This window comes from Podarcis erhardii, assembly GCF_964252035.2.
Source record: "Podarcis erhardii genome assembly, chromosome: 10".
NCBI lineage: Eukaryota > Metazoa > Chordata > Lepidosauria > Squamata > Lacertidae > Podarcis > Podarcis erhardii.
In genome coordinates, this window is record NC_138500.1 from 55089913 (window position 1) to 55113241 (window position 23329).

Consider the following 23329-nt stretch of genomic DNA (forward strand, 5'->3'; position numbering starts at 1 on the left):
CACTACATCATGAGAAGAGCCTGCTGGATGAGGTTGGTGGCTCATTTAGTTCAGCATTTTGTTCTCACAGTGACAACCAAATACCTATGAGAAACCTGAGGAACCTCATAGCACTGTCCACTCTGCAGGTTCTGATCAACTGGTATTCAAAAGCATGCCACCTCCGAGATCAGAGTAACACTTTCTTGTTATTGTTTTCATTTTGGAAGGCTGCCTATGTTATCTTTAAGCCCCTGCTGTGCAGTATTGCTGTTTTGTTTCCCACCATTCTGGACAGAGGGGATATAGGACTGGTGTCTTTGGGGCCCAATATTTATCTCTCCTGGGAGACTTGCGAGATTGAGCTAAACTGAAGGAGCTCTGACTGGTCATTTCACGAGAGTTCAAACGCTTTAATCTTGCCTGCAATTTTAGATGCATCACCAAAATCACACATCAGAACTAAATGCTGACTCTAAAACTATCATGCTCCCTGCTCATATAACCAGATAAATGCCCGGGTGGCAGAGGTCATGCACCATGTAAATTCATAGGATCCATGACTCACAAAGCAGCTGTGACAGGAGTTTAACGCATAGTGATGAATACGAATAAAAGCAGTGTAAATGAACTGTCACTGCTTAATTTACATTTTACCTACTTCATCCTTTCTAACCATTTCTTTGATTTTTCAGCAGGGAAAGGGGGGGGAGAGATGTGGTAGCAGGCATTGTCAAACTGGGGGGATGAAGTTTTGCTTCCAGAGGCTTTCTGGTAATGGGCTAGAACTCAGAACCACTCCCAAATTGCAACCAAACCTCAAAGCTTGCCCTATACTCAAGGCTTCCCCCTGCCCCCAGCTGGAACTCACCAGAGCTCAGTTCCAGCACCTCTCAGGTAGGCACCATTGCCATTCCAGGAGAACAAAGGAGAAGTTCTGGCACCTCTTTTTCTAGAAAAATAGCACTGCCTATATCTGCAACACAAAAGAAAAGGTTGAAGGCATAAGTAGACCACCAGTATATTGATATGCACACAGAAGAATCTTTTGCCCTTGGTTAAAAGTACAGAATATGTGAAGCAACTGACCGTATGCCGTTCACACCGACAGACTTGGATTTTATTTATCTATTTGTTCAGCGGTAGCCAACATGATGCACTTCAGATGCTTTTGGACTCCAACATCCCATGAACATTGTCTGTGCTGGCTGAGTCTGATGGGAGATGCAGTTCAATAATGTCCAGCAAGCATCTACAGTGGTACCTTGGTTTACGAAACTTAATCTGTTCTGGAAGTCCTTTCTTAAACCAAAGCATTATTAAACCAAGGCGTGCTTTCCCACAGCAGCAGGGGACTCACTTTACAAACGGAACGCACTCAACAGGAAGCGAAACATGTTCTTATTCCAAGGCAAAGTTCACAAACCAAAACAGCTACTTCCAGGTTTGCAGCGTTCTTAATCCAAGTTTTTCATAAACTAAGCTGTTCTTAAACCAACGTATCACTGTACTTTGCTTCAGTTTTTCTTCCAAAGGGATTGAGGGAACTCCATAACTCCTTCCTCTTTATCATTATAACTAGGCTAGGTCAAGAAATGGCTATCTAAAACTAACTAAAAGGCCATCAAATTTATTGGGGAGGGGAAGAGGCGGTATGAATAGCTGCAGCTGAGTTACAGTCTCGACTTTTGCACTGTTGACATGATCCTACAGTCAATAAATCTGTGCAATAAATTCATGTAGCGGGGAGAAGGATTGCATCTGAAGAAGTGTGCATGCACACGAAGGCTTATACCCAGAACAAACTTAGTTGGTCTCTAAGGTGCTACTGGACAATTTTTTAATTTTTTAATTTATTTCGAATGCGTCAGACCAACATGGCTACCTACCTGAATCTAGAGTCCTTTCCCAAGTTATCTCCTATGTGTATGTGTGATGCACGTCTGCAATGTGCTTAAAGGCATCTGCGTGGTTTGAGACCCTGTAAAAAGCACAGCCTCTTTGTACGTGTGCAAGTCTATGTAGGTGCAGTTTTTTATGCAGAGGGCTATGTGCTGGACAGGATGCTTTCCTCCACTACACACTCCCCCATAAAGAAAGGTAGAGATAAAGGACCCCTGAGTGGTTAAGTCCAGTCAAAGGTGACTTTGGGGTTGTGGTGCTCATCTCGCTTTCAGGCCAGGGAAGCCAGTGTTTGTCCACAGACAGCTTTCTGGGTCATGCGGCCAGCATGACTAAACTGCTTCAGGTGCAACAGAACACCATGATGGAAGCCAAAGTGCATGGAAATGCCATTTGCCTTTCCACCACAGTGGTACCTATTTATCTACTTGCACTGGTGTGGGAGCTGGGACAGAGCAACAGGAGCTCACTCTGTCACGGGGACTGGAACTGCTGACCTTCTGATCAGCAAGCCCAAGAGGCTCAGTGGTTTAGACCATAGTGCCACCCGCATCCAACACACTCTCCCATCCCATGATCCCAGACCCCTTTCTGTGTGCACAGGGGCCTGTTATGGTCCCTCTTCTTGTGTGCTCAGACTGTGGATCACAGCAAGGCTGAAGGCACATACCCCTTGCTTGCCTTCCCTCACGGAATGCTGAACATGTCACCACATGCTAGCTGGCTTTCTCTTTTCTCATCTTGCTGTTGCAGCTGCACCAGAAGGGAAGGAGAAGCCCAAAAGAAGCGGTAGAGGGAGCAGAAAAGATGAAGAATGTTATGACACAATGCCCAACAGCCTTAGCCACCTGCTGGCCCAAGTGGAAGGAAGACTCAGCCAGCATGGAGTGCCACAGGCCCGCTTACCTTCGAAGTGCGGCAGCATTGCAGGCCTGGCAGCTGCTCCCAAAAAACCCCACAGGGGAGACTTGAGGTGGTTCCCTACCTGTGTGGGTGGGCACAATGCCCCCACTGCCTATCAGGTGTTGAATCCAAGCCTGTCTACAAATTTTCCAATTACGAACAGGCTTGGATCACAGCTTGGGGGTGGTACTGACAGAGCTTCCCTCAGTTCTGCTCCCAGGCCATTTAAACAACCCGCACCTGGGGGCCTCACCTGGATTTTCCCTCATCACCTCCTCTTCACTGTCCCCTTCACCCTGTGCTTGGCTGCTGCTGCTCGACTGCTCCTCCTGCAAGATATGCCACCAATATCAGGATTTGATGATGCTGAATAACCATTTACTATGATTGTATCTTTACTGGTGGACATGAGTAATTCCCTGGTGGGCCCTTGGAAAACGGAGTTTGAAGCACCCTACACTAGAGCATGGTAGTGGACCTTGAGGGTCTATCGGGTAAGCCATGGGGGTAGATTTTTTGAGCAAACCTACACTAGAACATGCAGATAGGGCCTGGAGTTTCTCAAGTAGACCCTGGAAGTAGGAAGTTTAAAGCCCCTTGCACAGGAGGGTATGTTGAAAGAATGGTGTGGGATGTTAGGAATATGTCCTTTTATTGTTGCAAGAAGCATAACAATCTTGCTTTCTGATCTTTCCCCACACTAATTACAGAAATGCGCTCTCTTTTTTTCACATACACACACGGCTTCGCCACATACATTTGGCAAAAAAGCAAACCAACAAACCACCCTGGTTTTACAGCTGCAGAGCAGGCAAGACAGAGATCACACATAACAATCTTTCAGACTCCCGTGAATCTTCATCAGCTCCTGAAGTCAATGGAATATACAAGCTTATCATATACTTTCAGAGAGGCTGCCTAAAATGGTTCAGAATCAGATACCACGGATAGGTCAGTGACCTCTTTTAGAACACCACTTTCATTGAGCCTTGCATTTGAAACATCTTGACATTTTCTCTTGCTGACCTGATTTCAGCTTCTCTGCGAATCATATTGAATGGGCTCATTCAACAAGTCTAAAATGGTAAAACACCCTACCTGCTATCAAAACTAGCTGAAATCAACCTGATGGCGCTTTCCCCCCACCTCTCCCTCTCTATTTTTCTCTCTCTCTCTGTGAGTGTGTATTCCTCCTATTAATAAATCCATGCTACTATGTGCACTACCAAAGCCTGATTGTATATACTGGTTGCACTGTTACAGACTGATGTTTTTGGTGTGGCCCAAGTGCACCAGCAGAGCCAATCCAGTGCTTCTCGGCAGTAGTACCCACCCTGTGGAATGCTCTCCCATCAGATATCAAGGAAATAAACAACTATCTAACTTTTAGAAGACATCTGAAGTTCATCAGCCATGCTGGATCAGGTAAAAGGCCCATCTAGTCTGAGACTAAGGACGAGAAAGCCAACAGGCAGTGCCAACCCCTGGATTATTTGCAAGTAGGAAAGGAAACAGGTGGGGGGCTGGATGAGGGCAGACTGAGCTTTGTGGGGCAGCTTCCCATTCACCCCAATGCAGCAGCCTCCACTGTGTGAGAGAAAGATTGATGATGATGATTTTGACCCCGCCCATCTGGCTGGGTTGCCCCAGCCACTCTGGGTGGCTTCCACACATATAAAGGTAAAAGTAAAGGGACCCCTGACCATTAGGTCTAGTTGTGACCAACTCTGGGGTTGCGGCGCTCATCTCACTTTATTGGCTGAGGGAGCCGGCGTACAGCTTCCAGGTCATGTGACCATCTACTTGCACTTTGAAGCGCTTTCAAACTGCTCTAGGTTGGCAGGAGCAGGAACCGAGCAACGGGAGCTCACCCCGTCGCAGGGATTCAAACCGCCGAGCTTCTGATCGGCAAGTCCTAGGCTCTGTGGTTTAACCCACAGCCCCACCCGCATCCCTTCCACACATATAGAAACATAATAAAATATCAAACATTAAAAACGTCCCAATATGGGCTACCTTCAGGTGTCTTCCAAAAGTTGTGTAGTTCTTTATCTCTTTGGCAACTGATGGGAGGGTGTTCCACTGGGCCAGTGTAACTACTGAGAAGGCCCTCTGTAACATCACTTCTTGCAATGAGGGAACCACCAGAAGGCCCTTGGATCTAGACCTCAGTGTCTGGGCTGAACCATGGGGGTGGAGATGCTCCTTCAGGTATACAGGACCAAGGCTGTCTAGGACTTTAAAGGTCAGCATCAAAACTTTGAATTGTGCTTGGAAATGTACTGGGAGCCAGCGCAGATCCTTTAGCTAAGGCTAGAGTCCTCCTGCATGATCATTTTTAGGTTGCATGGGAAGATAATGGATGTTTTGGGGAGGAAGTGTGCCTTACAACACTGGGCCTGGCACCTTAGTATGAGACATCTCCTGTTGAGGTAAAAACTACACTGCTTTCAGAATGCCTTTCCTGCTGACCTGCCTGGCTGCCCACATCACCTGCTTGCCTCTGAAAATGGCCACCAAGAAAGCCACATGACTACCAATGTATCCAATAAGCCATACAATCTAAGCCAAGTCCTTCTTTTTAGCAGAAAGCATCCTTCAGTAGCAATTGCAATATCGGGAGCGACATGCTTACAATTTTCGAAATGTGTCAAAACACCTGTCTACAAAGTTTGCAATATTTTTCAAGCATCCTGGCATGCGTGTATTTAGCATTGGGGAGGAGGAGTGATTGGAACATGGAGCGAGGGCTGACTTATGAAAGCTAAGCACCAGCAGGTTGATCTAGGAGGATAATTTTGCCCTTTTGTTATTTATTACATTTAATACTGTATATTTACGTTGGTGGTGTATACAACTCTTGACAGCTCGAGAGTGTTATGAAAGGCTTAAGTGATGGATTAAAATGAAGGAGGGCTGGGGGGAGAGAAACAACTAAAGTTGACTTTGAGACCTCTGAAATGACTGCAAAAGAATCAGCCAGTAAATGACTTGCTTTTATTTTGACTGTTTTAAACAAGACTTGGTGATAATGAATGTCTTTAACTCAACTTGATACAAATAAGTTGGCATTTTGGGAAATATAATTTTTCAAAGAACAAGGAAACTATCCCACAAAAGCACAGTTGAGTTGAGCATCAATTTGACAGGCACTGTAATTTCCCTATTATAAGCATTGGGTGTCACACAAAAATCCTCCATGGAAAACACAGCAAAATAAGGGAGATTGTTGCGTGGAGTCTTGTTACTGTGTCATTCACAGGGCCCAGGAGAAGAGCAAGGCAGGTACTGCAATGTCTTTGATTGTATCAAAAGTTGTTTCTGAACACACATTAGGGGGGGGGAAATCCACCCCCCAAATCAGTATGAATATATCAAGGCAGAATGTTGAAAAGTAAGTGTGTGTGTGTGTGTGTGTGTGTGTGTGTGTGTGTGTGTGTGAAGTATTAGTTCATAATTACAATCTTCCCATAGAAAAAGAGAACATGAAATGCAACTGTTTAAAAAGGGATCAAATCTCTGTAAATATCCTGCTTTGTGTGCAAAAATGAGCTACAATCATTTATTTATCTATCATTTATTTACTTCCTTTTTGTATAATGAATGTTCTCTGGCATTCATGAAACTGCTTCAGGTGAATATAATGAACAAGAATCTCTGCATACTCCCTAATAGTGGATGGTAGTTAGCACATAAGGCAGGTCACAGATCACAAAACTGACTGTAAATGAGAGCACCGTTGGAGGTTAGTGATAAGGCTAAGTGATCCCAAAGACCAAATGTCATCATGTACTGAATTAATGGTCATGACACCGTGCAATCCACAACCTCCTTATTCCAAACAAATTCTGTAAATTTCATTGTGCCTGCTATATTGCAGAGTTTGTGGCCTATTTGCTCCTCTCTGATTTCTTAGAGCCAGTACAATAACCAGGATCAATAACCAGTTTGCTCTGTTTACTATAACCACAGATATCTGGAGCAACTTTCTGATTGTTACACACACATGCACAAACACACAAGTGCATACACAGAGAGGTTTCAGACTCAATTCAGAGATGTTGGGAAGGTTGCTTGTCAGTGGAAGGGCAACAGAAGAACTTCATAATGTGAAAGAAGAACTTCATAATGTGGGAGTATAGTGTTGTCATTGTTAGTTTGGCCCTGCTTTACTCAACCTGACGCCCTCCAGATATCAAGATTCAAATTCCCACCAGCCCCAGCCAGATAGGCCAGCCATTAGGGATAGTGGGAACTATAGTCCCAAAAAACCGTTAGGGCACCCAATTTGAGGAAGGATATTATGACTCAATGGTAGCTAAGCTCATCCTCAGACATCTCCTGGTAGAGCTAGGAATATTATTATTAGTAGTAGTATTAGAATTTTGTGTTTCATTTCTATACTACTGGAATGAAGAGGAGGAGGAATGGTGGGGATCACCCCGCCTTCTCCTGTAGCTTCGAGAGAGGAAGAAGGCAGTCTCAAATTACAGCAGGGTTTTGATGAAGATAATAGCTCAGAGACAGGTGAACAGCAGAGTTATGAGGTTTTAGGAGAAGGAGGAGGGAAGGCAGAGCAGCTAGGACAGCATAGCTGACCCCCCCTTCTCCCAATACATGACGTTCTTTAAGGGTGCAGGAACAAACGGCACAAAGACAATTGTCCACAGGTGAAGGCTGTAGAGGCAGGTGTTGTTGCTAGAAGGGAAGGGGGAGGAGCTCAGTGCGAGCAACGCCATCATGGAGGAATGACTGGATTTCTTGCCTTTCACCGTGTTGACTGAATAAAATAATAAGTAAGAACTTTGTTGTTTCCTCCCTGCTTCTTTGTCGGCCCTCCAGACGTTTTGAGACTACAATTCCCATCACCCCTGACCACTGGTCCTGTTAGTTAGGGATGATGGGAGTTGTAGTCCCAAAACATCTGGAGGGCCGAGTTTGCCTATGCCTGTTCTTGGTGCCATTGGGGGGAGGGAGAGAATTCCTCAGGCCTGACATTTAAATTTTTAAGAAAAAAAAATATCCCAAGCAGTTTGCAACACATTAAAACATCAGATAAAACAATCCAGAAGAAAGCCAACTATAAAGTATACATCCAAAGCAACATAATTAACTGGAAACTAAAATATTATCTTCAAGAGCTCAAAATAAAACATTGCAAAGCAGGTCAACTACAGAATGCACATTTAACACAGAAAAGTTAACATTTTATTTTAAAAAATAACATTTCAAAAGAAAACATTACTAAAGGAAGTCACATATAAAATGCACATTTAAAACAGCATAATTAACAAAAGAATAAAATATTATCATAAGCATAGAACAGATCTTCTGCTGTTGCTGCCAATCCTGCCAGTGTTGGTTCATGGCGGCTGGCAGCTGTGGAAGCTCAGGCTTAATGACCTGGGTCTGCGCTAAGAGGCAGCCAAGATGGCAACAAAAACTGCAGCAATTTCCACTTCCATTTCCGTTCATGTGGTTTTCTATAACATCCCTACTCTGGATAATGCTGCTCTCCATGTTCCTAATGGAGTTGTAGAACAGCTGAAGACAGCATTGGCAGAACCGAGGTGAGAGATGTAACCCTGCCAATCTGAACATGCCTTATTTGTGAAGGCAACACAAGTTCTGTTATGAGCAGAGGTGAGAGACTCAAACAGAGATGAAGATACATAATTAAGTAAGGACTAATGTGAAAGGAGGGACGCGGGTGGCACTGTGGGCTAAACCACAGAGCCTAGGACTTGCCGATCAGAAGGTTGGCGGTTCAAATCCCCATGACGGGGTGAGCTCCCGTTGCTCAGTCCCTGCTCCTGCCAACCTAGCAGTTCAAAAGCACGTCAAAGTGCAAATAGATAAATAGGTACCGCTCCAGCGGGAAGGTAAACGGCGTTTCTGTGAGCTGCTCTGGTTCGCCAGAAGCGGCTTAGTCATGCTGGCCACATGACCCGGAAGCTGTATGCTGGCTCCCTCGGCCAATAAAGCAAGATGAGCCCCGCAACCCCAGAGTCGGCCACGACTGGACCTAATGGTCAGGGGTCCCTTTACCTTTACCTTCTAACGTGAAAGGAAGTAAGTGATCACCAATACTGGGCAACCCAGCTGACTACCAGGCAGAAATCATTGTCAGGCAGGTTGGTTACTAAAATCCCAGGACATCTGCAAAGCATTCAGAGAGTAAGATCTTTTGTCATCTAATACTTCACGTTAAACTTTACCGATTGACAGGTTTGAGCCTGAGTCTACAAGTTAGGTAACTCCACATCCTTGATGAATAATGATGCTGGGTCCCTTGTTTGTTTGCTTATTCTGAAATCAGATCGTGCTTATTCTGTGCCCCTTCCCAGTTCTGATAGATAACTAATTGTTGGCAGATGTGGCAAGTATCTGGGGCCAAGATATATTTGTTTGCACAGTTCAGCCATAGCCTGTATCAGGCCCTTGCAGCTGTTTTTTATCAAGATACTGTCCATGCTAGACAGTCCACCTGGCAAAACAAGATTCACTCATGTGACCTTCATCTAAACGCTCTAAATAGGGGCGTTCTGCTTAAGTAATACTGAAAATAAAAGCTGAAAACACCTAATTAAATTAACAAATTGCCATGAAATGCTAATTTGTGTTTATATATGCAAAAAGTGCCCTATGGTTCACATACAGTCATGTCCCAGCCTTATTTGTCAACTTTGATTTAAAACCGAAATTGCACAATGAGGCCATTAATTTTCCGAGACAACCTTTCTTTGTTCTGTGCAGTGTAATTGGTGAATTGGTTTTAATTATGAAACCTGTAAAATACCCAAAATGCTTTGTTTCTGTCAAATGGGTGACAGCAGCAGCAAACAGCATCAATCTTGGTTTGAAGAGTCACGCCTAGAAGATGCCTATTCCCATCATGGGGAGGCAATTCCCAGGGTTCTGTGGAAAGAAGAATTGACTGCTAACCGCTCAGCGAACTGTAGCTCCACGAAGGGAATTGGGGGTCTCCTAACAACTTTCTGCATCCTTAACAAACTACATGTCCCAGCATTCTTTGGTGGTAGCCGTGACTGCTAAAATGGTATAATACAACTTGAAATGTTGGAACAGTTGACGCTTCACTTCACTTGTTGAAAAGTGAACAGGATAAAGAACACTTACATAAGATTTCTATCTCGAAAACAAGCACATTAAATGACTGCCATGGAATATATTGCTTCTTTTCTCTCAGTGTTGGGAGTGTGTGTGTGCACGCACATGCTCTAAGGTAACAGGTTTCTTGTATTTATTTTTTTTAAAAAAAATCTGTATGCATCACATTTAACCTATTATAAATTTACTACTATTATTTGTTTTTAATGGAACAGTGGTACTTCTCCCAACTTTCTCCCTGCCATGTTTGGGTTAAGTTGGGGTTGGCTCACCTATTAATGAGGTGGCCTTTGGGTGGGATGAAGCGCAGCATTTCTGTCCAGTCTACTATTGTTCCCGTGGTAATAAATCGTATTTTCATAGGCATGGAGAGCAATCGATATACTCAAGCTGCTCTCATTGATCTGAAGAAGACCCTTGGTCTAACAAATCACCAATTATGGCTATTTAAAGCAGATTCGATGGTTTTAGGACCTGCAAGGACACGGTTGCGTGGTCAGTTTCCTATGCATCCTAGTTATGCTCTGCATAATGGTGTTAAAGGAGAGGTGAAACAGCTGGCGGAGATGGTATTTATGAACTTCTATTTCACCCTCAAAGAAGCTCTACCAATATGGCTGCTTTCTCTGCCACATGCAGGCATTTATGCTGTGGTCTACACATAGCAAACAGAGGAGCTTCAGAAGCATAGTATGTATGCCTGACAACTGCAGCTGTTATTTAATTAAAAATAATCTAATTTATATGTTGCTGCACTGTGCCTTAATATTTCCTACACTGGTTAACGTGATCCTCACAGTAAAACATACGTTTCTAATAGTTTACTTTACTCCAAGATAATATGATTGAATCCTATGTTGATATTCCTGCTGCCCAAGTATGTGAATTTCAACAGGACATAAAAGGAGAAACCTGCAATCTTTTTTTCACCCATCTTATATAGCAATATTATTTTTGGTTGGAGTTTGTTCTTGACACTCCCTTGAAGGTTCCTTTAAAGTGCTTTAAACGAACAGGCTCAATGCCATTCTTAATATTGTCTAGATTGTATCATAGTGAGCTATAGCAATATCTCATTTTGCTAACTTTCCGTAGATATTAAAAAGGAGGTCCAATCCCACTCATGTTACCTGCCCAGTTCTGCTAATCTGTTGTTTAGTGCATTGGTTCTAAATGGAAAAATAATACTATTGAACGGATGCAGCACTAGGTTTGCTGCTAAAGAGCTGGCTAACTAAAAAAGAAAAGAAAAGAAAAGAATTATTTTGATAGTGCAACGGTTTAGCTAATACAGTGGTACCTCGGGTTACATACGCTTCAGGTTACATACACTTCAGGTTACAGACTCCACTAACCCAGAAATAGTACCTCAGGTTAAGAACTTTGCTTCAGGATGAGAACAGAAATCGTGCTCCGGCGGCGCAGCAGCAGCAGGAGGCCCCATTAGCTAAAGTAGTGCTTCAGGTTAAGAACAGTTTCACGTTAAGAACAGACCTCCTGAACGAATTAAGTACTTAACCCGAGGTACCACTGTAACTCATTCATTGCTTGACAGTTCAGGATGCTGCTGTAATTCATATTTATTCTAATCTTAGGACTGCATCCAATGAGTATCTCTGTTTTAAGAGGAAGTGTTTCTTCTGGTCGTTTGAGTCAAGCTACCCAATACTCATCAATCCCACCTACTGACTAAATTACCTAGAGGGACCCCTAACAGTTTGGGAGGGATGACAGGGGTAATCAGTGAAAACTGAGTGCCCCAACTTGCATGAGCTTAAGTTCTTTTCAGAAAGAACTTAAGTTCTCATCAAGAAAGGCAAAGCCACCACAGGATGCAACAATTCTCCATATCAGATCCCCTTGATGGTCTTGGTCTGACCCCATGTTGCTGCTTTTCTTGAACTTCTGCTTATATGCTTCCACTTAACTGACAAAATATAGGAAGCTTCAGCAGTGGAGACAGCCCAATAAATAGTTTTCCACCTCCTTTCTGAGCATATACATCTAACCACAAGCATATGCTGGTTTTGGAGAGCAAGAATAGGGAGACAATAGGTTTGTGGGACCTAATTTGATTTATGCTAGAACACTTAAGTTCTAATAACTCGAAGCCAGATGCAAACAACTGGCTGGAGGTGGAGCCAGATACAAACAAGTGTCTCAGCTTGCGGAGTCCATTATCTATTGCACCCCATGATCCATACACTGGGATGACCTGCTTGAACAATACATGTGAATTACTACAAATCTGGGATTCTCATTTGGAATGGGGGTAAGAGCTTAAGAGCCTCACTGGATCATGTCAAAGGTCCATCTAGCCCCACATCCTGTTCTCACCATAGCCAGCAACATGCTCAGAGAAATGCTGCAAGCAGGACCTGACAGCACTCTCCCAACTTGTAATTTTAGTCCAGAGGCATATATTGGGGTAGTTTGTACACCTTTGGTCCCTACCCTGCCCCCACCAGTGGCTCCTGGAAGCTATCAGCATGCAATGGCAGCCACACCCCAAGAATGGCTTTGACTGGCTGGCTAAACCAGGTGAGGGTAGCTGATGGGTCTCAAACCCTCAATGAGTTAGGGACTTCCCCTGCGTGTGAAGACAGGCTCCAGCAGATTGGGCCAACAAAACCAACAGTGGGTCCAATAGTCAAGAAGGCAGTTTCTCCACATGCTGTAAAGGGAAGCCAGGGACAGATGGGGCTGGGAATGTAGCCCACCTTAGAGAAAGAAAACCTCCGCTGCCTTGTGGGATATCGTCAGGAAAAGAAAATGCTAAGGGATGGGTAGGCAAACTAAGGCCCCGGGGCCGGATCTGGCCCAATCGCCTTCTAAATCTGGCCCGCGGACAGTCCAGGAATCAGTGTGTTTTTACATGAGTAGAATGTGCCCTTTTATTTAAAATGCATCTCTGGGTTATTTGTGGGGCCTGCCTGGTGTTTTTACAGGAGTAGAATGTGCATTTTTATTTAAAATGCATCTCTGGGTTATTTGTGGGGCATAGGAATTCGTTCACCCCCCCCCAATATAGTCCAGTCCCCCACAAGGTCTGAGGGGAAGTGACCGGCCCCCCGCTGAAAAAAATTGCTGACCCCTGTGCTAAGGAGTGAACCCTGCACAAATCCAGAGTGGAATCCCTAAGATAGTTGGATGCAGGGGAGTACTAAGGGGGGTTTGGTCAGCCCCGGGTGCCACCCTGACAGGGGTGACAAAATAGCAAGCAGCACTCGTCACCGTGGGGCCTGCAGTGCGCACAAGCCACGCGCCTAGGCGCCCGCAGGTTTCACGCTGTCTGCCCACTGCCTCCCCCCAGCTGTAGGGCAGCTGAGGCCCCGCTGCACGCCTTGTCCCTATGGGCGCCACATCTCGTCCCTATGGGCAGTTCACCCTGCCCCTGGGCACTGCGCCCCAGGTGCCCAAGAGGCTTCCTCCACCGCTGATTGGATGGTGCCTTGTATGCCTTCTTCCAGCAACTCCTGCAGCCAAGCTGGTTCCAAATGTATTGCTCTGCTTTCATTTGGACCACATCAGTGAGGCCACAAGGGGGGTCTTGCTATCTAGGCAGCCCAGGACCTCCATACACATTCCCCAGGCTTGCACCCCAGGGAGGTCACTTTGCTGCTGCTAATGTAGTGGTTGGAATTCATCCTCAGAGGCACATTCCATTGTCTTTCAAGATGGACAGATTCAAAACAACAACAGCAACAACACAACCTGTCTCTGACAGTGGAGGCAAAACATAGCCATTCATAGCCTGATCCACCATTAGTTTGTCCAACCCACTTTGAAAGCTTCCCAAGTTGGTGGTCATCTTACATCTTGTGGAACTAATTCCAAAGTTTAGCTATGTGCTGTTTGAAGAAATACATCCTTTTGTCTGTCCCAAATCTTCCAACATTCAGTTTCTTTGGATGACCATGAGTTCAGGTATTAGGGGAGAGGGAGAGAGAGAGAGAGAGAGAGAGAGAGAGAGAGAGATCTGTCCAATTTTACCCATGCCATGTATAATATTATACATATCTATCACCTCCCTTTCCTCATTTTCTTTTTCTTAAATAAAAAAGAGTTAGCTGTCTTGCTATTACTAGTGTTAAACAATTGCTTTCCTACTGTTCAACTGCTCCTCTCTTGTAAATCATCCAAAAGCCCCAATCTACTTTTTACCCCCTCTTTAGAGTACATCCAGTCTCAGTAAGAAATGTCAGTGTGTCAAGATAAAACTAATGCATCAAGATAAAAACCAAGGGGTGTGTTTTCCAGGCTTTCTGCCCTTTGTCAGCAATGTTGGGTCAATGCAAAGGAATGTTAGCTATTCATTTATTATTGGTAAAACTCATTTTAAGTTGCAGTCCTTTACCCACTGACGTGGGAATGAACCCTGTGGGACTTACTTCCGAGTAGGCAAGAAGAGGACTACAGTGTTAAGAAGTTATCTGTAAAATAATAGTTGGGTGTGGGACAGAGGAAGAGACACTGGGCACAAGCTGCAAGAACACAAGAGGTGGAAGAAAGAAATTTAGTGCAGGAAGTATGTAAAGATAGGAATTAAGAACTGCAACGCTGAAGTCTGCCCATGTGTAAAGAAAGTTAATTATAACAGACATGAAGAATTAGGCTCATCAACATCTGGTTGTTCAACTACCAGATTTGGCTTCAGGAATGGGAAATGAATTGCTGAGACCTTATGTCAGCGCCTTGTGGGATTCAGCTCATCATACGCAATGCAAAAACCTAAAAATATGAGTACATATGGATTTGATTGAGCCTGCACCCTGTGAAATGAGATAACTTTGCCCTAAGAAAACACATGGCTCGTTTTTATCAAGGGCTCACGTTATCCACCCTCATCCAAAACTGTACCATTTACCTTAGCAAAATATTTATTCTGAACAAGATAAATGCACTCGCAGATGTATTCTGAGCTCATGAGTCAACTTTGCTGGGCGTATCTGCACAACAGCCTTAAACTGATGTTTGAGTGATTCCCTCTTCCCCTGGACCTCTGGGAATTATAGGGGAGGTTTGGAGATAATAGGCGAGTTGGGGTTCTCTAAATATTATTTAGAGAGGAACATGGGTGGCGCTGTGGTCTAAACCACTGAGCTTCTTGGGCTTGCCAATCGGAAGGTCGGTGGTTTGAATACCCACGATGGGGTGAGCTCCCGTTGTTCTGTCCCAGCTCCTGCCAACCTAGCAGTTTGAAAGCATGCCAGTGCAAATAAATAAATAGGTACCGCTGTGGTGGGAAGGTAAATGGCATTTCTGTGCACTCTGGCACTCATCATGGTGTTCCGTTGCCACAGAAGCAGTTGAGTCATGCTGGTCACATGACCCAGAAAGCTGTCTGTGGACAAACGCCAGCCCCCTCAGCCTGAAAAGCGAGATGACTGCCACACCCCATGGTCGCCTTTGACTGGACTTAACGGTCCAGGGGTCCTTTACCTTACCGTTTTTACCTTTAAATATTGTTTATCTATTATTGTGCTTTTATGCCACCTTTCCCCAAAAGAGCTCAAGGTGGTGTACATCAGTGCTACTCAAAGTTGTGGTCCATAGACAGGTGCCAGTTCATTATTCATAGGCTCCTGGTCTGCGACAACTCCATCACAGCTCAGGTTGGGTTAGGATGCTTCAGGAACCAAATATGGCCCCAGTTCCTGGCACATGAGGCACAGGGGAACTGCCAGTCCATCACCTCAGACAGTTTTGAGAAACACTCATGTGCATTGTTCTTCCTCGCCTCATTTAATTTCCACAACAGCCTGTCAGGTAAATCAGACTCAGAGGCAGTGACTGGCCCAAGATTACACAGTGAGCTTAACAAATGAGTGGGGATTTAAACCCTGGTCTCCCAGATCGTATTTGGATGCTCTAACCATTACACCACACTGGTTCTCTCAGGCAGCCGGAGTTCCATTTCAACCCTAGACAGCTCCAACTGGAACTTAGGCTGCAGACACAAATGTTCCTTCAACAAAAGGTAATTCTGAGGTTTAAAGCAGTGCAATTTGAGTGACTAGCTCCACCCCTCACTGCAAGAGGCCTCTAGTTAAAGGGCCCTTATTTGATTTAGCAGCTTTTCGTTCCAACAGCATTGAGGGCGTGGGGCTATGACTCTGTTTTGGTTTCTGTATTTCAGTGCTTAGAGTCCGAGGATGATGATAAGAACAATGTCCTCAGGTTAAGGAGGTGGTGAGAGGATGGCTTCTTCATGTGCTGGTCTTCTCCTACTCCATCTCCTCTTTGGAATACGTGGTCTCTTTCCCCAAATGTGAGGATGTGATCCAGGGCTGTGAAAGAAAATTAATCATGCTGGAGAAGTCTCCTGAATGCTGGCTTGCCCAGCTACCAGTATCAATCTTCCCTTGCTGAGTACAGTTGCTGGACTTTGGGTGTACATGTAAACTATACTCTCAGTTTAAGCATGGCCATGTCAAGACCCAACAGACTTGACAACAACACTATATGAACTGAATATGTGGTCTAAAACAGGCTTGCTCAACCTCAGCCCTCCAGATGTTTTTGGCCTACAACTCCCATGATCCCTAGCTAGCAGGACCAGTGGTCAGGGATGATGGGAATTGTAGTCCAAAACATCTGGAGGGCCAAGGTTGAGGAAGCCTGGTCTAGAAGTTGTATCTAACCCTGAGTCACCAGTTGTGCTGTTGGACTAGAATTCCCATTTACCCCAAGCAGCTTAGCCAGGGCTTTTTTTCCAGCTGGAACTCAGTTCCAGCACCTCTCCGGTGAGTGTCATTGCCATTCTAAGAGAACAAGGTTCATGGTGAGTTACACTACCTCTTTTCTAGAAAAAACAGCACTGAGCTTAGCCAATTGTGAGATATGATGGGGACTCAACCTGGCCTACAGCATCCTCAGAATTCTCTGTCATGCAACAATATTTCATGTCAATTACATTGGGTGGGTTGATGTGGACAGCGTTCCTTGGAGGTACAAAATTTGAGAACCATTGCCTTAAGGTTGGTGGTGGTTCAAGGCTTAAACAATCATAACAAGTGATGAAGCTGGCTTGTGAGGATCATTGCTCAATTGCTGCCTTTCTCAACAGGGTGCCAACTTCCATCAGACCCAGCCAATGCTGATGACACCAAACGGAGGACAGCTGCTGTCACGGCATCTTAACTAAGAGATAAGCTCCCCTCACTTTTTATTTTTTATTTTTGCCATTACATATTGATGGTGGAAGTGACACAGAAGTGAAAACTTAGACAATTAAGAAACTTGCTCATCGAAGTAGCATCTTGGCTTAAGATAGTAAAATACAAAGATACACATCAAGATCACTGACGTTTGACTGCATTGCAGTCTGCTTAGGTAGACGATCTAATCTCTGTGTTTTGTTGACCTTGTGATCTTTCACCCCAGCAGAATGTCTGTGCTCCATTTTGCAAATGTAAACATTATTAGTGCACATATGAAGACCACCTCAGCTGTACAATAGAAGATAAATAAATCCAGGAGATCTTATCAAGCTCCAGACTGAATGAGTTGCATATGGTGCGATCAACCAAATTGTGACGAAAGGAAAAGCAAATTCTTGTGGTGGAGGAAAGTGGAGAAAACAAAGAAAGGGGTGGATCACGCCAGAGTAGGTTGAGAGATGGTTCTTCCAATTTAGTTTTAGTGAAACGTGAAGTGCAATAAATTTTCAGGTGTTAAAATCTCTTGAACTTCTCTGTGAATAAAACAAATGCCCATTTGTTGTAACCTGATTATTATTATTTTTTTGGGGGGGGTATCAACCTTTCAATTTCCAATATTCAGCCTATGTCATTACTTATGAAGCCAATATGGACCAGATCACACATGCACAAGCGGGGTGCATCAGTAGGCTTTGGGAGAACCCTGAGGTTTGAAGTGTGCAAGAAACAGATTTAGGAGAAAGCCCTAAGTCCTCCCCCTAAAACCCCCTAGCCTAATGAGGTCTGAAAGTGCTCATGGAATGTTCACTGACTATTGGGGCCGGGCACCATCTTAGATTTCCCACAACACAATGCCTGATGTCTGGCTCTTGCACCTGAGAAGTTTGTTCATGTAGGTTGAATTGCTACAGACTACCAGGAAGCCCTGTCTGTGTCTATGGAAGGCCCACATGCCCTATCTCCCAGTCAACAATCCTGACACTCAGAGGTCATCAAGGACAACTGAGTGAAGGTTTTGGAGCCCCTGGTCGAAGGTAATTGTTTGTGGTTCATCCACAGATTGGTAACGATATGGAGGGAAATGAGGACACAAAACCTCTTCCTTCCATTGAAATGGGGTGGGAAAACAAGTCATTTCCAGTTGTCATTGGGTTCCTACTCTCACCAGGCCCTGATGGCATGGCCAGTGGTCAGTGATGGTGGGAGCTGTAGCCATGAATATATGGGGGCCACAGGTTCCCCACCCCTGCATTTGAAGAATATTCCTTCCACCAGAGGAAAGGGCTCTTTAGATCCAATCCAATGATGTTATGTTTGTGCGAATGTATTTCAACACTATGACTTCTGGATTTTTAACATGTCCTTGAGAAGGACTTGAACACTACAGCTTGCTGCATGGATCTCCTTCGTTGTGCTTCTAACTGCTTTCCAAATCCTGAAACCAATAGCAGGTAGACCAGAGGGAGGAAAACTGTGGCCTTCCACTGTGGCCTTCTACCATTCCTATCACCCCCTGATCACTGGCCATGCTGTCTAGGGTAATTAGAATTGGAGTCCAACAACATCCCAAGGGCCATAAGTCTCCAGAGGGAGATTTAGGGGAGTGCAAACGGTTTCAGATACACTGGGTGGGTGAGTGCCAACTTTTAGCATCACACAAGGCGCTGCTGAAATTTGAGACCCCAATACCCGCCACTGCTAGTGCCCCACCCCTGTCAGAGTTAAAAATCTGTACAGGAACAGGAAAAGAAACCAAAATGCTATTCATTCTTCCCCATGTTGTGGAATAGACAATTATAGTGTAACTTCAAAAGGATGCCAGCTAGGGAAGTGAATTCCAAAATTTTCATGTAGTCATATGTCATTAGATTTACTGCCAAATCTTCAACGTGAAGGATTCTTTCTTTCTTTCATTTCAACCCAACTTCCTTTTTTATAAAAAAACCTCCAAAACACCCAAAAAACAACCGTCATTCAAAAAGTCTCAGTGAAAGCCTGAGCCAGGTTATGTGATGATGGTTACATCCTGCATATTCAGGATGGTATTTTTGGGAACTTGGCCAGTTATGCCCATACTGTTAATTGAAAACTATTTCAAGAAGGAAACTACTCTCTTGTTTGGAAATGAAAGAGAGGGAATGTTTTCAGAAGTCATGTCTTAAATAAACTACTTACAAGAAAATGACTGTACCATTCCATGAGTTTTTAGCGATAGGAGGGGTATGTTTAAGACACACTGACATAAAAAATAAATCAGCTTTGACTTCAGTTATTAAGTGCTAAAAGTAGCATTCACTGATAGGGGGGGAGAAGAAGGCTGGGTTTTCTGCTTTTAAATGATAAATATGTATGAAAAAGAAGTGTCACCATGGAAACCAAAGTCTTGCCAGAGTTTTTCAGGCAGGCAAGTGTTATAATGGAAACTTGCAACCATTGTAAAAACAAATAGCTGGAGACTAAAAGGGGAGCTGGCACTTTACTTTTGCCCTATTTCGTAGTTGCAAGCTCTCTTCATCGCTCTCATCTTCCAGTCAAAAGTGAAGAGTTTTAATTTTTAAAGGTTTTTTTTTTAAGAAGGTTTTCTGTTCTTTTCTTCAGAGCAAAGATTCTACTTGTAATCCTGTAACTGCTTCTGTGGAAGTAAGCACCAGTGCATTTCGTGGCGCTGATTTCTGACTATACCTTTATAAGATTACACTGTTAAAAGTTTTTAAAGCGTCTTTAGCCAAAAAATCTGCCCCCCTCTGTGTTACGCCATTGGATGGAAGAGCTATGTATCTGCTCCTTGACCACAAGAAGATATTTGAACTAGGCCATGGTTTCTTCTCTTTCCAAGAAATAGCAGCAGCAGCAGGAGGAGGAGGAGGACAAAGAAAAGAAAGATGTATGAGTCACTTGTGAATGTGGAAAACTAAGGCTTAGGCATTGCTTTGCTGTTAAACTGTTTGCCCTTTTTACTTTTCCTCCTCTGAAAACCTCCAGAAGCACAGATGTAACTTGTAAATAATTTTGGCTTGGTAAGCTCTCCTGCTTGCCAACAGTTTACATATTGTTTTGATTAGAGAGCCAAACATGGTACCAAATATGCAGACGCATTTCAGTTCCTGATGACAGCTTGCAGATGACTTGCAGGGTTGGCTGCTAAAGGCAATTGTTCTCGTTCAATATTCCTATGTATTTATGCCAAGATTTCTCTGTAAACAAAGCAATTGAGCTTATGTTATCATATCGCTACCGGGAAAGCCATTTGAGAAGCTCGGCGGGAACATAAACCTAGATGACTTTGGAAACCACGTAAATAGGCCAATATTATAAAACCAACGGTCATGAGATAAAATCAAGTAGAAACCAGGGGTCTTTCCAAACTGGCGTTTGGGCTGCTTTTGACTGCTTAAGTCCCTGGTCTGAGATATTATATTTAAAGAAATGTGGTGAGATTGAAACTTGAAACCAGGGCAACTGTGGATGTTGAGCGGAGCGAGAGAAAACTCGATTGAATGGTATTTTCAAAGCCTTGTTCTTGGAACAGTTTCCCAGTTTCGAATTATTATTTATTAAAATCATTTTTATTATGGGATTTTACACCCCATTTGTACATTGAGATATATTTGTTTCAGTACAATTGGCTTTCTTGTTTGGTTGTTATCGACTGCCAGACATTGTGCAAAGGGGTGCTTATTACAGAGTGCATTGCCTTGGAGGACAAATCTGTGTTTCCAGTACTTTTCTGCCACAATGATAGTAGCCCATCCAGAGGCTGAATAACTGTGCCGGCTGCCAGCACTTTCACAGCTCCCACCCCCCTTCCTTTTTGCAGCGTTGTTCTGTTCAACGAGGCTCTCGTGATGCAAATATTGTTCCTAAATATCTGCTGGCACATGTCACAAGACAATATTTCAATGTTAATAGGGAGCGGGGACGGGGATGGGGGGAAGCAGTAGTGCCTGGAGACTGTGCTTGGTGCCCCTCCTTCCCTCTCTCCATTCTGCACTCGCATCTGAGCCATCTTACTCAATTCAGTGTAATTGCTGCAACCCTAAACATCTGTATTGCACAGCAGCTCCCACCGAACTCAGAGGGACGACCTACTTAGGACTGGTATGGATTCCACCAGAACGCAGAAAAAGTAAAGGGTGTGCCATCCACTTCTTTATGTTGCAATAGAGTTTTAGAGGTGTTCTCTAGCATCTTAGAATGCTAGCCTCTCGTGAAATGGACATGCAAAAAGAAAAGAAAATCGGAAGGGCCATAGCTCAGTGGCAGAACACATGCCCCAGATTCATTCTCTCGCATCTCTAGCTACGGCTGGAGAGCCAGTGGCAAGTCAGTGCGCACCATACTGAGCAAGGTGGACCAATGGGGTGCTAGGCCTAGCACTATTAAGACCAGCCCAATGCCTGTATCTTAAAAGCTTTGGATAGGCTTTGCCTGGAAAACAATCACATGATATTTCTCAATATAAATAAATAAATGACAAGTCATTCAGGCAGCCGACTTCGCAAATCTTTCAACGGGTGTTTCTCCCCACAACAATATTCAAAACATCACATTTCCATTCCCGGCGGTTGCCGTTGCATATTCCTTACCTCAGCTGACAATATAAACGTTCTGTTTGTTAACATGTGGGTTTCTAGTCCTTGTGGCTATGAAGATGTGCTTGAAAATCCGACAGAAATCACAGAAGCCAGAGAGAATGGCTGAATCAAAGTTTGAGGGTTTCAATCCCTTGAGCCGTTCCTTGCCACTTCCCCTATGACAAGGAAAATCAGAACAAAATAGGCTGGATGCAAACACTGCAGAACGATTGTGAAATACAAGAGAAAGTGCTCAGTTCTGCCCAACTTTTATAATGTAAATAGGTCACACCATCAACTTTTATTTTATTTTAACTGCAACAGAATTTGGGCATAACAGCTGAGCACTGGAGATCTGTGGCATAATTAAAGTAATAATTTATTTTTGAAATGCATAGGTTGAGTGGGCATTTTTGAGGCACAGAACCTAGCACACAAGCAGGCAACATCAACACCTCTGGGCCCTTCTAATGGTTTTAGTTGCTGTATATTCTTGTGCTCAGGAAAGAGCCACTTGAAAAAGCCTTATAAGAAGCTACTTGAAGAAGCTACTTGGAGTCAAATTTAAATGAAACCCTTCAATATACTCTTTCCATTTCCTGTTCCCCCCCCCAAAAGGGGGGGGGGAGTAAAGGGAAATCCTAATAATACACTAAACCTTTTCTTCCAAAAGAAGTCAGAAAGGGTTCACTCTTGCAATTATGGGATCTAAGTCTATGTTGGATCCTTGGTATCTTCTGAGGAGTGTCACACTGACTTACCTCCCAACCGCAAGGTATTTTTACTGTATTGTTTTTGTCTGGTCAAAACGTTCACTCTTTGGAAAGCCAGGGTGAAAGCTCAAACTTCTGTGTCGAAGTCTACCCATTGTGTATTAAAATATCCAAGATGATTCATTCAGTCAACCCAACATCTACTCATCAGCAGGAGAACGGGCTAAGAAGGCATTATATCTTTCTCTAGCATAACAGCTAAGGTGAGGAATTCCAATCTAAAAGCTAAAATTGTTCCTTTGAGTAAAATAATTAAAGGAGCGTGGCCAAAAGAAAGCTGTTACGAGAGAGACCTCTAGTGGCAAAAGTTGTGTGTGACTAAAAGGGTGAAATTTCCCCCCTCACTGTTGATCCTCCACTTGTACAGTTGAAACTTTTGTTATCAGAGGATGAGTGTGTTGTTCTCCTCGCCTTTTCAGTGCGGACACTAAAGGAATGCGGGTATTAAACTTTGTAAATAGCCAAATCAATGATCAATGCTATAGTAAAAAATATTTCATTGCATTATCCCAATCCTACATTTATCAAGTATTCAGTAAGCTATGATTAAGTAGAAGAAGAGGGCATGTTGCAAGGAGTCTCTAAAAGAAAAGAAAATATGCATTCTGTCAAACTTACACAATTCTGAAAATTCAGCACTATACTTAAAGGCCAGAAATATGCAGTATTCCAATGTACCAAAGTATACAGAGTTAATTCAGTTTGGCCTTGGCAAGCTTACAGGATGTATGGCAAGACATTATTATTATTATTATTAGTAGTAGTAGTAGTAGTAGTAGTAGTAGTACCCCACCCCACTCTGGGAGGCTTCCAACAAATATAAAAGCATAATAAAAGCATCAAACATTAAAAACTTCCCAATACAGGGCTGCCTTCAGTTGTCTTATTAGAGTTATACAGTTCA

The 23329-nt window shown here is 43.7% G+C and overlaps 1 long non-coding RNA gene across 1 annotated transcript; it reads right to left on the minus strand.

Moving 5' to 3' along the window:
- Positions 1–849: 849 nt before the first annotated feature.
- On the minus strand, positions 850–21737 carry LOC309350926. Its single transcript, XR_014160605.1, has 3 exons — positions 21665–21737; positions 3038–3113; positions 850–955 (listed from the first exon to the last, which is right to left on the minus strand). It is a non-coding gene; the product is annotated as an uncharacterized lncRNA (long non-coding RNA).
- Positions 21738–23329: the final 1592 nt, after the last annotated feature.